This window comes from Rhipicephalus microplus, chromosome X (assembly GCF_043290135.1).
Source record: "Rhipicephalus microplus isolate Deutch F79 chromosome X, USDA_Rmic, whole genome shotgun sequence".
NCBI classification, from domain to species: domain Eukaryota; kingdom Metazoa; phylum Arthropoda; class Arachnida; order Ixodida; family Ixodidae; genus Rhipicephalus; species Rhipicephalus microplus.
This window is the reverse complement of record NC_134710.1, coordinates 479,383,632-479,397,520: the sequence shown is the minus strand read 5'-3', so window position 1 is coordinate 479,397,520 and position 13,889 is coordinate 479,383,632.

Below are 13,889 nucleotides of genomic sequence, written 5' to 3'. Positions count from 1 at the left end.
TTCTTTTTTTCGAGGTTACCCGCTGTGCCAAACTTGTTTCTTCTGTTCATCCATGTGTAACGCATATGTGCGTCTATCACAGCACACTGATCACTTCAATTCTTTCAACAATGTAACGTTGAGCAGCTCACTGTGGGTTTTCGCAGCCTCGCAGATGACTTGTTGAGAGATATAGGAGAGCTCTGCCGTACCTTCAACCATAATCAATTTGTTCATACTGAAACCTCGTTCTACTAAAGCCTGTTCATAGCTGAGCAGATAAAGGGCCCTCAGCACTTCCCATAAGATTGAGAGCGATGGGTCATACTTCCTAAGGCGCACGAAAATAACATCAAGGCATTCGCAATCTTTTCCATAGTTTCATTTAAATAGGCAGTTTTTCTAGGCAGAACTGAATATAATGTGCACACAATATCTCTCCTCCGCTAAGGAAGAAGCTTGTTGTCATTTAAACTGTTAAAAGGGTACTGACACCAGAACTTTGGCCTCGCATTCTTGTATTTTTTTGCTGCAAAGTATTGCTTGGGGCCTGTTAGTCACAACACCGCACATTGCTCGCTGCAGTATGCGACAGTTAATTAATTACAACCTCCTCATTATCGACCAGTTTCAGTTCGAGAGCTACAAAAACAAAAAGCCGCAGGGTGCAATCATTGCCACCTAGCGTGGGCAGCTCTCTACCACGTCAGCACACAAAACTGTGACGCCCTTCAACCCGGTCTGCATCGAGAAATCTTTTAAAATAAGAAACAAGACTGCACTGTGGCCAAACACAAAACTTTCAACGAATGCCACGCGCTTGTAAGCAGCCATAGAGGTTCCTAAAATGAACTAGAAGGGACCCTGACACTGCGATCGTTCAGCGACCATGGGAATGATGGGTAGTACAGGGATTTGCCTAGTCTTCGTGATACGAGGGAGTAAGGGAGTCCTGATGGGGTTCCTTTTGATGGCGTCAATACCTTCGAAATTGCTGTAAAATACCTTCCAAGCTATGTGTCCCTGTTGGTGTTTTGCAGATGATATATTGCCGCGTGCATAGCTGCATTTAGCGGCGAAATAGCGACGACAACGAAGAACGCGGATTTGCTCGAGAGGCGCAGCGCAGCAGAGTAAAGAAGACGACAATCTTAGCGGCCTTCTCTGAGAGCGTCTCTACAAGTCCCACTGTCCGTGTTTTTAAATAAACCCCCTGTCATTTATAACCCGCGACACTGGTGGAGGAGCTGGGTACTACCACATCATGATCAGCACCCCTGTGAGAAGCCCAGAGTCCAGCCCTACGAGACAGCCACGCGTGGAGATGCCTGTGCACCGCTCAAGCCGTCGCCTTCAAGGTCTTGAACCAGAATTTGGCCTTTTAAAGGGAGCAACACTTCCGACAACCACCCCTACTCAAGAAATGGCAAGGAGTCCTACACAGGTGACGGTCCAGAATATGCGCATTCCTGAACCATTTCATGGCCGGCCGAACGAAGATGCGCAAGATTGGCTTGAGCAGTTCGAACGGGTAGCTAAATCGAACTACTGGAGTCTCGATGGAAAGCTCTTCCACGTATACTTCGCCCTTGAAGACGGCGCGAAGACGTGGTTTATAAACCGGGAGGCAACATTGACGACATGGGAGGAGTTTTGTCGTCGGTTTCTTGACACCTTCGGTAACGCGGATCGACGCGATAACGCACAACGCCTTCTTGAAGGACGCACCCAACAGCTGCATGAAAGCGTCGCCATGTTTGCTGAGGATATGGTGCGCTTGTGCCACCGCGCGGACCCCAACATGCCCGAGGCTCGAAAGCTAACCCATCTCATGAGGGGCGTCAAAGAGCAGCTATTTGTTGGCCTTGTGCGCAATCCGCCGAAAACAGTGGACGAGTTCACCAGGGAGGCCACCGCAATAGAGCGTGCGCTACAGCAACGGTACCGACAGTCTGATCGCCCGGCCACCGGCGCAGCTGCAGGCGCCGCCGCACTTACCGCAAACGACGAGTTTGCTCTACGCCACCTGATTAGACAGATCGTGCGTGAGGAGATCGTGAAGGAGAACACAAAATACACATTGCAGTCACAGGCGCCCCCGTAGCAGGAGTCCACGGTAGCCTCCGTCGCTGAAATCGTTCGCCATGAACTTCGACAAGCGTTTGCCTCTCCTCAGCAATATTCCGCTCCACCGCACCGTCCAAGCTCGTGTACCTATGCAGACGCCGTGCGTCGTCCATTGGCTCCAGAAGTGTCGTACCAGCCGAACGGATACAGCTATGCAGACGCTGTTCGTCGACCCACGCCCATGCCAGCGCCGCAGTACCTCGAACCGTATCCTGTGACAGCCTGGGCTCAGCAGGATTCTGTCAGGCGACCCTATATGCGGAAGACCGACATATGGTGCACTGCGGATCGTCGACCACTCTGCTACAACTGTGGAGAGCCAGGGCACATTTGCCGTTTTTGCCCACATCGCCGAGCTGAATACCGCGGGTAGTGCACCTACAGCTACGCGCCGACAGTTCGACGAAAGCCGTGCCCCCATCGACGACGACCAGGCTGACAGGCGGGAAGGCTCTTCTACCTTCCGGACGTGGTCACCATCACCGGCTCGCTTTGGTTCACCAAGCTGCCGTAGTTTTGCTGACGCCGTCAGAGGTCGGTTTCCAGCCCACGGCGGGGAAACTGAAAGCAGCGACCTCTTGGGGGAAGGTTGCAAGCCGTCGAATTGCCGAAAAACCCCCACTGCTGCCGAAACACGTGAGAGACGACGATGAAGACTTCGCCGAAAAAACTGTGACTGCCGACCTCGCTGTGACGATTGACGGCGTTGAAGTGACGGCCTTAGTCGATACGGGTGCAGACTTCTCCATAATGAGTGAACGATTGGCAGACGAACTCAAGAAAGTCAGGATGGAATGGACGGGCCCTTATATCCGAAGTGCTGGAGGCCAGATAATGACTCCCACGGGAAAATGTACAGCAAGACTCACTATTGAGAATGTGGCTTTTGTAGCCACATTTCTGATCCTACCGGAGTGCTGCAAACCTATGATTCTGGAAATGGATTTCTTAAGAGAGTACGGTGCTGTGGTCAACATACGCTACGGTGTGATCACATTCGCCGCTGACAAGTCTGTGACCACTGATCCAAACCAAGAACCCAGGGTGTTACGTGTGGTCGACGACGACGTCTGCGTGCCACCACTGTCATGTAGTCTTGTTTCCGTGTGTTGCGCCGTGCACTGTAATGAAGACGCCATAGTCGAACGCATCACTGACCTTCTTTTTCACCAAGACATCGCCATCGCTCGCGGTATCGTCAGCTTAGTGGATGGGCGCACAGACGTGCTTCTGACCAACTTCACGAATGAGCGCCGGCACATCGGTAAAGGCACGGCTGTGGCGTACCTCGAAGAGCTCGACTACTCTCACGACTGTCTTCTAATGCAAGGGGAAGCCACAGCTCAATCACCTCCACAAACACCACCAGTTGATATCGGTCCGAGTCTAACACCAACTGAAAGATGCCGTCTTATGGAGCTGCTCGACCAGTTCAAGGACTGCTTCTCATCGACATCACGAGTGGGTCGAACGCCTCTGACTAAGCATCGTATAATTACGGAAGACACAGCAAGACCGATCCGACAGAACCGATATCGCGTCGCTCAGAAAGAACGTGAGGTAATCCAGCAGCAAGTCAAGAAGATGCTAGAGGATGACGTTATCCAACCATCAAAAAGTCTTTGGGCATCGCCAGTGGTACTCGTGAAAAAGAAAGACGGCAGCTTGCGTTTCTGCATCGATTATCGTAAGCTGAACCATGTTACAAAAAATACGTTTATCCACTACCACGGATCGATGACTCTTTGGACAGGCTACGGCATGCGCGCTACTTCTCGTCAATGGACCTTAAAAGTGGATACTGGCAAATAGGAGTAGATGAGCGAGACCGAGAAAAGACCACCTTCGTGACGCCAGACGGGCATTATGAATTCAAAGTCCTCCCTTTCGGTCTATGCTCAGCCCCAGCCACGTTTCAGAGACTAATGGATACCATTCTGTCCGTCCTGAAATGGAAAACATGCCTTGTGTACCTCGACGACGTGATCGTTTTTTCGGCCACGTTTGAAGAGCATCTAAAGCGGCTACTGTCAGTCCTTCAAGCCATACGGTCCGCTGGACTCACACTCAAACCGGAAAAATGCCACTTCGGCTTCGAAGAACTCCAGTTCCTGGGACACGTGATCAGTCGCGAAGGTGTGAAGCCTGACCCAGATAAAACAGCAGCCGTCGCAAAGTTCGCAAGGCCTGTTGATAAGAAAGTGGTCAGGCGTTTTCTGGGTCTCTGCGCCTACTAGCGGCGATTTATAGCAGGCTTTGCACACATCGCCTCTCCGCTCACCCGCCTTACAAGGGAAGACGTCGCATTTGTATGGGGTGAAGAGCAAGAAGCTTCATTCAACGAGCTGCGACAGCGTCTACAAACTCCACCTGTCCTCGCTCACTTCGACGAGAATGCACCAACAGCCATCCATACAGACGCCAGCAATGTGGGCCTAGGTGCTGTTCTTGTCCAATGCCAAGATGGTGTGGAGAGAGTGGTTGCCTACGCTAGCAGAACGTTGACACGAGCCGAGTCCAACTACTCAACAACGGAGAAGGAGTGTCTGGTCGTCGTTTGGGCAGTTGCGAAGTTCCGCCCGTACTTATATGGCCGCGCTTTCCAAGTCGTAAGCGACCATCACTCTCTTTGTTGGTTGACCAACATGAAAGACCCATCTGGACGTTTAGCACGATGGAGCTTACGGCTCCAAGAGTACGACATGGCCGTAGTTTTACAAGTCCGGAAGGCAACACTTAGACGCCGACTGTTTGTCAAGGTCACCGATTGAATCACCGGCTATAGAGGATGATGATTTCCCAGGTTTTTTAGGAGTTGTTGATACAGCTATCATTTCTCGGCAACAACAAGATGATCGGGAGCTCAACTCGCTTATAGAATTCTTGAACGGACGAGCCGCCAATGCACCAAGAGTGTTTTCGAAGAACTTATCGTCATTCTGTTTACGGGACGGAATTCTGTACAAAAAGAACTTTTCATCAACAGGTAGAAGCTATCTGCTGGTAGTTCCTGGAGCTCTCCGCAGCGAAATTTTACAAGCCTGCCATGACGAAGCCACTGCGGGACACCTCGGTTTCACAAGAACACTGACACGCATCAAAAAAAAAAATATTACTGGCCAAGAATCGCAGCAGAGGTTAAACATTACGTCCGAACATGCATTGACTGTCAGTGGCGCAAGGTACCACCTGTCAAACCCGCTGGGCTATTACATCCTGTGCCCGTACCAGAAACCCCGTTTTCTCAAATTGGAATGGATCTGCTGGGCCCATTCCCAACATCGGACAGCGGCAACAAATGGGTTATAGTGGCGACGGACTACCTCTCCCGATACGCGGAGACCAAGGCAATCGCGAGTGGTACTGCAGCTGAAGCGGCCCAGTTCTTCATTGAGAACATTGTCCTGAGACATGGTGCTCCAGCTGTCGTCATAACAGACAAAGATACCGCGTTTACAGCCGAGCTTTTGCGCACTGTGCTTACGCTCAGTGGCACAGCGCATAGGAAGACGACAGCATACCACCCACAAACTATTGGGCTTACAGAAAGACTTAACAAGACAATCGCTGACATGCTTTGCATGTACGTTGACGTAGAACACAAGAATTGGGACCGAATATTGCCGTACATCACATTCGCGTATAATACAGCGCGCCAGGAAACAACAAAAATGACGCCGTTCGCAGTAATTCATGGCAGAGAAGTTACGACAATGCTTGACGCCATGCTGCCTTACGATTGCAATGATTCAGAGACAGACGCCGCAGACTTCACTGAGCGCGCCGAAGAAGCAAGGCAGCTTGCCCGCGTCAGAATAATGAACCAGCAGCAACTTGACGCCCAACGGTACAACCTTCGCCATCGATTCGTCATTTATCAACCAGGAGATAGAGTCTGGGTTTGGTTTCCTGTACGACGACGAGGCCTCTCAGAGAAACTTCTACGCCGATACTTCGGACCCTACATGGTTCTGCGTTGTCTTAGCGACGTGACGTACGAAGTCGTGCCCGATGCCTCCTCCTGTTCAAAACGTCGCCAGCATCTGCCTGAGACAGTGCACGTGGTCCGCATGAAACTTTACCACTCTCTCAATGATGTAAACACTCGATGGCCGCATCTCTACCTGTTGAGCGTCAGGACGACGCTCACTCTGGCGGGAGGGTAATGCCGCGTGCATAGCTGCATTTAGCGGCGAAATAGCGACGACAACGAAGAACGCGGATTTGCTCGAGAGGCGCAGCGCAGCAGAGTGAAGAAGACGACAATCTTAGCGGCCTTCTCTGAGAGCGTCTCTACAAGTCCCACTGTCCGTGTTTTTAAATAAACCCCCTGTCATTTATAACCCGCGACAATATGCATGTTCATGAGAATCGATCCCACAGGCTATCTCGACCGTGAAATTTTGTCTGTTACTCTTCAAGAACAACCAGCACCTCAGTTGACAATCGGGCCATCCATCAGGGCTGCACGATCTTGCTCAAAGCAAAGCGCGCAAGTGTTTTCGTCAATAAAACGTTCTCTACTAGGCTGTGACCCAAGAATGTCAGTCAGATATCTCGTCACCTCACAGTTGCACGATCTGACATGAACATCAAGTTGCTTCCTTTGCAAGTATTCATTCCAGGTTTCGTCCAAAAGTACTACAAAGTGCTCAGACTTTTTCATCATTTGTCGTACTTGTAAAGTGAAAAATGAGCACAGACCGTTGCATGCAATGTAGGCACATTTCTTCTCAAAACACGTAAAGTTCCACGCAATTACACGGTCTTTATTTCCTCCACCACAAAAAAGCTCATGAGACGACGGGTGATGACCCTTAGGATGTTACAAACTAATTCTTATCGAAATCTCGCTTTCATGGACTGTCTATTCCCAAGTGACTTCAGCTCATCGTGCCCTCACTACGGGGAAACGTGTGATTAAAGAGCACATGCTTCGGCGGTGCTCCTCGTTATGTGCGGATAAGGACCTCACAGAGCAGAAATGGAGCTCGACTCTCAAGAACTCAGGATATCAGCATCAACTTTGGGCAATCTAGAGAGCCTGGGACGCGGCGGTCAGGCTAGGTCTAACTGTCCCCACATGGGAGCGACCCGCAGTGTCACCGTAAGAGGTGGCACTTTTCCAGATCATTAAATAAAGTTCTTTGTACCGTACCGTAAACATCTTTTGAAATAAATTCAAAAGCGATTGCATGGAAGAGATAGATGCAACAACACAACTTTTATTGTCCAATACGTTTCTGCTTCGATCACAGAATCGTACTTTCTGCGGTCTTCAACAAGTGTCACCGCTCGCGAGAAAGTTGCCATCATTTAATGTTGACAAGTCACCTCAGACGTCAGGGTTACAGCTTGCATCAAATAAGCAACAGATGAGCAGCCCTCACATGCTACCGCTTTGGATTGCTGCTTCACGCCTTTCTGATGGCTCGTTGCAATGTCAATCATCTTCTGAAACATTGAGCACTTGGCTGGATAAAGATCGCTTGATTCTGGTGGCACCTAGTTACGATATTTCGCATAACGCAGCCACGCAGGCTGGAACTTGCACTTTCCGCCTGGCATCTTTTCAAAGCAAACATACAATGCACTGGCCCAACTGAAATGGGCCGACAGCCGATGGTTGGTAAACAAGTGGGCAAGGCACGGCTAACGCTCGGCCCCACTTTGTACCAATGGTGGTACAAAGTGGAGCCCTGACTGGCAACCAATCGCTGGTTATTAGTTGGCCGCAGACGTTAAGCCAATGGTCGGCAAGTGATAGTGAGTGAAACAACTTTATTATGTCCACCATAAACGCGATTTAACTCAGCATCACCTGGCTACGCCTACTCGGGGACGGTCAGATTAATCCTGACCGCCCTCGCGTGGGCCCCCTGGACTGCCAAGATTTCAGAGGTGAGGTCCTGGGCATTCATAAGCTTCATTATTCGTTTCTTCTTGGTGAAAAGGGGGACCGGCAAAGGCACAGCCTCCCAGGACATGCTCGAAGTTCGCATACCGACCACACAAGGGGCATCTCGAGCTTGAGAATCAGCATGTGATAGGAAAATTGTCAGCACCCAATGTTCGGGTGACCAAACGTGGTCCATTGTTGGGCCATGCTTTGCTACCAAAAACGTTGGCCAGTTACTATGGGCCAGCCATAAGCCGACTATGCATAGTATCTGTGGGCGCAATTTTTTTTCCCTACACCGTCTGCATTATTTCCATGTCAGTGAAAATGTCTTGTTTGAGGATTTAGTGTCGGTTGTCACTGAAGTGCACAAGATTATTCAATCTATCTGTGCACCACTTGCCATCTACAAGGTTGGCTAGCAGCCTTACCTGGGCCTGTGTTGGCAACCAGAGATCGGCCAGTGTCGACCAAAATCGCCCTCGTACCGGCCTTGTTGAGCAAGCTTGGGCCATGAATGGCTAGGTCCGCCATACATGTACATAGAGCCGAGGTCGTTTTTTCAGTGGGAGGAGAGGGGGGATTAAACAGTGCACACGAGCCTGACGTACGAAACACTACGCTCTATAGTGCCAACCACTGGCACGCGTATGCACGGGCCTACGCGTCAAAAGCGTTTAGTCGCGCCTGTGGAGGGAAAAAGCGCGCAACCACTGGCACACAGAACACCTACCAGTTTACTGGCACGCGTTGCCGCCCACGCGTCCAAGGCCGATGCACAATGTTGCTTGTGTTTTTGGCTTAGAACTGTCCAAGTTCAGCTCAAAACGGCACGTTCCTAACTGGAGCGGGTTTATATGTTTTAGAGGATATGAGAACACGTTAAAAAATTGATAGTGCTTCATTCACCACAGTTTAGACTATTTTAGAAGTAATTGACATTCCAGTGCCCAAAGTAACTACAGCGGTATGCACCAGAAATCAACATCTGTGCGTGCGCCGCTCCCGCGAATGAACATTCGCGTCTAGTAGAGTGTGGTGGTAGTGATTAGAAGGAAGAGGAAAAAGGCACCTAATTTATGTCTGCCTTCAGGCGACACGGCGCAGTGCCTTATAGGGGTGGGGGGGGGGAAGGAGGGATAAAAAGTATAGAAGGAAAATAGATGAAGAAATAGACAGGCAAGCAGCGGAAAAAAGAAGGAGATAGGAAAGTGGGGATCCGGTCGAAGCAGTCCAAGGGCGGGGCGCCACAATGCGAGAGCTGCACGGCGTCAGGAGACCGCGGAGGGCGAACCAGTCGGCGGGAGCTACGCTGATGCCGGAGATCGCGAGGGCACAACCGTCCAGCTTGAAATCCTGCGGGCGAATCAGTAGAGTGTACTAGAACTTTTGAGTGGCGCGACCGAAACGCTTTCCCCTTGCTTTCTCCATCCCCAACTTGTGGCGAAAGTAGCGGCGACGCTGCCATCGCCCAATCTTCCCACTTGGTTTACTCGGCTGGCTCGGCGGCATGGCCGGCACCTCGGTTTTAGTCGCGAAATGACGAAGAAGTAGCGTCTAAACCATTGTCACGTGCTAGGTTGCACAACTGGATATCCGCGTGTGCAACAAAGTGGGAAGTTATCACTTTTCAAGGCCCCGAAAGACGCAGAACGACGACTTCTTTGGGAGCGGAACCTCCATCGGCTTGACAAGCCGCTTGACGCCGATTGTGCTGTGTGCGAGTTACATTTCAAACCGCATTTCATTGTTAGAGACTACGTACACGTTATCAATGGTGTTCAAGTCCGAATTCCTAGGGGAACGCTGACACTTGCCCCTGATGCAGTCCCGACGATCTTGCCCAACCTGCCTGCATATTTGACGCTCAAAACTCCGGCTCCGCGGACCCAAACAAAGCGGCGTCATCAGTGTGTGCCGGCTGGGAATGACAACAGAAAACGGCGACGCATTAGCACTGCTGCACAGCTCCTTGTGGATACCAACGGTACAACTTCTGCAGATGGCGACGAAGCTGACGAGGCAAGCTCAAGTCCCTCGTCTGACGCGGTTGTCACTCTCTGTGACCTTCGTGGTCTTGTCCTACCATCAAAGTCATGGGCGCTGCACGAGTTTCCTGGATTTCCCGGCGTGTCGTACGTAGCGTGCTCACTGAATCCTAGCACTCGTGAACTTTGCATTCAACGAGACGTATACTTCACCTGTGCAGACAATGGAATCGTGCAATGTGAAGCATTCGTGCAAGAGAAACTATTCTGCAAGTCCAGTTTAGTAACTGTTTGAGAAGCCTCAGATTCTCTGCAGCTTGTTGCAAGCGTCCCACTCTGTTGTGGAGCAGCAGAAACTTCATTTTTGCCACCATCGGACCTTACCCACGGTCTACATGCGCAAATGAAGTCAAGATGAGAAATCTTCTACCGTGTCAAAAGCGCACAGAAGCACCTAAAACTGAGTAGGCTATAAATTGCTACAGTGACGTAAAAAGGATGTCATTTTTTGTGCATATTTTCTACACTCTTAATTTTTTGATGGTACACCAAAAAGAAAAACAATTTTTCCTAGAAGAGGCTTGTAAGCGAGAGAACGTGCAAATAATGACGCGAAATCTCAAAATCAATCTTTGATCTTGAATCTTTTTGTATTAAACCTGTGATGGTAAATTTAGCAGCATTAGGGATCTCGGTGCATAATTTATCGATCTAAGCCAATTCGTTGTTGCACTTCAGTGTCCCTTCAAAGATCTTTCGACCATAACATCTTTTTTTTTAAATGCATTTTGGAAAGAAAACCTTAACTCTGTGGTTCTGTTTGCTTTGCTTTATGTTATCTTTTGTATCCTGGCTCTATATTTTACGTTTTTTACAATTTACCTAATTGCAAATGTATTGTTTTATAAATATATAAACCTTGCATTTTATGTTATCAATTATGATTAACATTAGTTACGACTCTGCTTTGCAGTGTTGTTCCGTTTTTTAAACTCTCAAAATCTTCCACTACTATGTTTCACCTAAGACATTCTTTTGCAGTATTACGTATTTGCATTTCTGTGGGTCCTACAACAATGAATCTATTCCCATATTTCAAAACCAAAGGGAGGTTTGGGAAAAATCTGCTGTTCTTCAAATAATATCAATAAAGCCTACTTTTTTGTCGTGTGTGCACGCAGCCACAAGCAATGAACCTTTTATTTGAGTCCAGCTTTGGTGTTTTACATGGAATGGACCAGGAGTTTTTCGTTTTGTGTGCACCATATTCCTTTTTTTTGGGGGGGGGGGGGGGGCGCTTCCGGTGTGTACCGGCCGGCTGGTTTCTCGTCTAAAATGTGTACACTTTAAAAATTAAAAAAAAAACGCGCTCGTTATATTGTACAATGTGCTATGCTGCTTCGGGCTGCAGTGCGGTCAGCAGCAACTTCAATAACAATAATGTCAAATAACCTTTATTTGCGCGAAAAAGGGGAGGTATGTGAATAAGAAAAAAAAAAGAGGGAGATCATCTTCACACTTGGCGTGACAGAGAGGTACCAGAGTGTACTAGAAGTTCTAGTATACTCTAGAGGTACCAACACGTACGCGGAACGCCTGCCAGCCATCCGCCCAGGTAGATTGGTCGACGCCAGCGCCACCCCATGATTCCACGCCGAAACGGCCGCTCCCAGGCAGCTGCTCGCGCCACTCAAAAGCTTCTAGTACACTCTACGTCTAGCATACTGTACGTCTATCATAGGCGTGTGCGGAGTTCTTCTTAAGGAGGGGGGCAAAAGTTTGTCGCAGTGCCCCCTCCAAGTAGGGGCTGACTCAGCGCCCCCTCCCTATTATGTTAATATATGGAGTTGACATTGTGACCCCCCTCCCCTCCTCTCTTCGGTGAATGAGGCGGCGGCTGCCCTCCTGATAAGTTTTGCAAACCACCGGGTTTCTATACCTGCACTACCAAATTTATTAACAATATCTTGAATGTGCTGGTACCTTCAGTATATTTACACATCATATTTTATAGCACTCAACTTAATAATCACGCCTGAAACTTCATGATCTGACAGATTTAAGTCAGTCATAGGACTACAATTGAGGCCAGAGTAGCAGGCTTTCGGTTGATGTTTGGGTTCGAAATATCCTTTAATGCAACAAAGCACACCTAATTTTTATTGATACAACAGATATTGGTCATAAGATAGGAACCAAATACTGCATAGAATGCCTTCAGGCATTTTCCATAGTCGAAATGTGCTCTAATGCAACTAACTATGCCTGACACTTCATGATGGGACAGATATTGGTCATAATATTGGAACTGAACCTGGTATGGAATACCTCTGGACGTTGCTTTACTCAATGTATTCTCTAAAACGACAGACGACACCCAACTCTTCATGAAGTCACAGATATAGGTCATAATATTAGAACTGAAACCTAATGCAAGACTTCTGGACGTTTTCTTTAGTCAAAGTATTCTCTAAAATGACAAACGACATCCAACTGTTCATGAAGTCACAGATATCGGTCATAATATTAGAACTGAAGCCTGTATGGAAGACTTCTGGACGTTGTCTTTAGTCAAAGTATTCTCTAAAACGACAAACGACACCCAACTGTTCATGAAGTCACAGATATCAGTCATAATATTAGAACTGAATCCTTAATAAAAGACTTCTGGACGTTTTCTTCAGTCAAAATATTCTCTAAAATGACAGATGACACCCAACTGTTCACGAAGTCACAGATATCGGTCATACTAGAACTGAAACCTTAATGCAAGACTTCTGGACGTTGTCTTTACTCAAAGTATTCTATAAAACAACAAACGACACCCAATTGATTATAAAGTCACAGATATCGGTTATAATATTGGAACTGAGCCCTGTATGGAAGACTGCTGGACGTTGCCTTTAGTCAAAGTATTCTCGATTGATAGATATGTGGGGTTTAACGTCCCAAAACCACCATATGATTATGAGAGACGCCGTAGTGGAGGACTCCGGAAATTTTGACCACCTGGGGTTCTTTAACGTGCACCCAAATCCGAGCACACGGGCCTACAACATTTCCGCCTCCATCGGAAATGCAGCTGCCGCAGCCAGAGATCGCAGCCAGTACCTTAGCCACTAGACCACCACGGCGGGGCAGTCAAAGTATTCTCTAAAACGACAAATGACACCTTGTGTTCATGAAGTCACAGATATCGGTCATAATATTGAAACTGAACCCTGTATGGAAGACTTCTGGACGTTGTCTTTAGTCAAATTATTCTCTAAAATGACAAACCGCACCCAACTGTTCATAAAGTGACAGATATCGGTCATAATATTGGAACTAAACCCTGTATAGAAGGCTTTTGAACGTTGTCTGCAGCCGAAATGTTCTCCAATGCAACAACCCACACCTTACTCTTCATGATGTGACAGATTTAGGTCATGAGGGTGTAATTGTGCCCTGTGTGGAGAGCTTTTGAATGATAAGCATATTGGAAATATCCTCTAATGCAAGAAACCGCATCTGGCTCTTAATGATACAACAAATACTGGTCATAAGAATGAAACCAAGCACTTCGTAGAATGCCTCTGGGCATTTTTTGTAGTGAAAATATGCTCTAATGCGACTAACTGTACTTGAAACTTTCATGATAAGACAGATATTGGCCATAGGACTGCAACTGAACCCTGTATGGAAGACTTCTGGACGTTGTTTGTAGTTAAAGTATTCTCTAAAACGACAAACCGCACCTATCTCTTCATGAAGTCACAGATATCGGTCATAATACTGGAACTGAACCCTTCATGGAAGGCAGCCAAAATGTTCTCCAATGCAAGAAAACACACCCGACACATCATGATGCAACAGATATTAGTGATCATATTGGAACCGAGCACAGCGTGGAACAC